The sequence below is a fragment of the Silurus aristotelis genome (genome assembly GCF_946808225.1).
Source record: "Silurus aristotelis genome assembly, chromosome: 4".
Classification (NCBI taxonomy): Eukaryota; Metazoa; Chordata; class Actinopteri; order Siluriformes; family Siluridae; genus Silurus; species Silurus aristotelis.
The window spans coordinates 35,860,402-35,862,924 of record NC_139577.1 but is presented as its reverse complement, the minus strand read 5'-3'; the positions used below and the strand labels follow the sequence as shown (position 1 = coordinate 35,862,924).

Genomic DNA, 2,523 nt, shown 5'->3' with positions numbered 1-2,523 from the left:
AATGTACTTAACATAGCTAACCTACCTTTTAGCTAATATAAACTTTCTGTAATGGTGTATAATTGACACCATGATTGGCTAATCAGTACTCATTGAAGCTCCACCCCACTCAGCCCATTTACATATATACATATGTATAAAAGAAGTGCATTTTGGCTCGGCCAATCAGGATCCAGCCTTTTATTTTCCCTCTCAGTAGCAATGTGATGTAGCAATAACAATGCTGTGTGTGTGTGTGTGTGTGTATAATTCACTAACACACTCACACACACTCGGTGCAGCGTAGACACACTTGCCACTCAGTGACCTGTCGGAACCGGATGCTAGCTTGTAGCGAAGATTAGCATGCAGTTACAACACAGTGTGGCAATTTGCAGTATTCATTGTGGACACACACACACACCCTTTCTCTCTCTCTCTCTCTCTCTCTCTCTCTCTCTCTCTCTCATTCGTTAGCATGCATTGTCCTAAAATCTTAGCAAGAATATATTTTTACCCTAAAAAAGAAAAAAAATCCCAGACACCCGTCTGCACTGGTGGAGTGGGCGTGGTCTAATGTGCAATGTCACACTGTGAGATTAGCTACAATGCTAGCTATTTATCTGTTCATGATTAGCTCTTCCAGTGGTATCCCTAAGGTTTGGGGCCAACTTCAAAGGTGTGGTGTGTATGATGTCATCAGTGTGGCCACGCCCACTCCACTAGCTGGGCAGATGAAAAAATACAAATAAATCCTATACAGCAGTGTGTATAAGATAGTGTATAAAATGTGTAGGTCGCCATGGCGATTGTAGCTCTATATTTCTCACAGAAGTTTTTTATTCTATTTTCTTAAAACACGAAAGACCAAAAAAAAGAAAAAGAAAATATAAATATGTACGTTTATATAAATCTAACACAAGAGACGATGTGTCGATCTCCAGCATCGTTCTGTGCCTTGGTCATGTCCTATTCTACTCCCTCGACGCTTTCCCTTGCTCCCTACACCATTCTCTCCACTACCCACTCAGGTCTACTTCCCCATTCACACACGTCCCACACCCTGCCGACTTCCCCTTATTCCCTACTCCCTAATGCTCTGTCCTCAGGTCTGCAGCTCACCAACACCCCTCGCCAAACAGGGTGTGGCTGGGGTGTGTCCCAATCCAACATATAGACTAAACTCTCATTCCTCTCCCAGTCCACTTTCCCTAACCCTCGAGCCCTACTCAGGTCTCCTTCCTGCACACACATGGACACGGCCCACGTCTTCATGAGGAACCTGAGGACGTGCATCTGGCAGAGGTGCGTCCCAATCCAGTGTGTGGACTCTTTAGGGTGCCTCCTTCACCCTCGTCTACTTTCACTCCTGCTCCTGTGGTAACAGTTTTTCCTTGTAGTGCAGAAGACGACACTGGGAGAAGATCCATCATGGCAGCTCGGGTTCTTCCTCTCTCACCTTCTCCTAGTGCACTTTCTGCTAGCAGTAGTGTTAACTAGCGTTAACTGCTGCCTAGGGGGATTGTGGGTAATGTAGTCCCTCTGACAAGCATAGTGAAGACTCATCTGAGATCAGTGTGAACGGGAAGCTTTCATCGAGAGGAACACACACACACACACACACACACACACACACACACACACCCTCGTACAGAGCTCCTCAGGAGTATGGGCAGGGCTTGAGTTAATGTCATCAGGAAGTTGTTGCATGTCTTAAAGGGACAGAAGCCAATCAGCTGAGACGTGTTTATTGACGTGGCTAATTCAGAGAGACAGAGTGAGAGCGTGAATGAGGCAGAATGAGAGAATGGGATGGTGAGACAGAGTCAGGTAGAGAGAGAGAGAGAGAGAGAGAGAGAGGTTGGGACAGTGAGAGACCGAGACAGTTGTATCCTGTTAGCATGCTCTCCTCTCGTCTCATCTCGTCTCATCTCTCACTGTATTTCCGGCTTTATTTCACTGCACTTTTTCTCTTTAAAACGTTTTATTTTTGGCGCAGCGTCTCCCTGCAGCCTGTCACATGGTCAGAGGTCAGGGGTCAGGAGGGTTCTGTGCCAGAGACCTGGTAATACAGGATGTGTAACAGATTTAAACTTATTTTTTTGTTTGCTTTCTCACACACACACACACACACACACACACACACACACACACACACACACACACATTGGTGCTTGTGTACTGAACAATGTAATATACAGAAATAAAGCTGATTTTATACACACAGGCCTCACTGTGTTACTATTGAGCATGTCAGAGCGCCACCTGCTGACACACACACACAATTGAATCATAAACACAGTAAAGTTCACAGCAGTTTACACTAAACATCTAGTTTTATTCTCAATCAATAAATAAATCACTTTAAACCAGCATGAAAATCAAACATTTCTCTAGAATATGGAATATATTGTAATAAACATTTAAAAATGATATTTTTAATGATTAAGTGATAATAATACATTTCAGAATCAGAAAGAACTTTATTACCAAGTACGTTTACACACACAAGGAATTTGACTTGGCGTCAGTAGTAAACCAGAC

General features: G+C 43.8%; 1 protein-coding gene across 2 annotated transcripts in view; it reads left to right on the top strand.

Moving 5' to 3' along the window:
- The window catches only part of mxd4 (MAX dimerization protein 4), a 31,173-nt gene extending 28,972 nt beyond the window's left edge, over positions 1–2,201 (top strand). The window contains exons 6-7 of one of the 2 annotated variants that reach the window (XR_014533138.1): positions 1–536; positions 706–2,201. The exon at positions 1–536 is cut by the window's left edge and continues 532 nt beyond it. The gene's annotated coding sequence lies outside the window, so the exon portion shown is untranslated. The other variant, XM_083538957.1, reaches the window with a different exon arrangement.
- Positions 2,202–2,523: the final 322 nt, after the last annotated feature.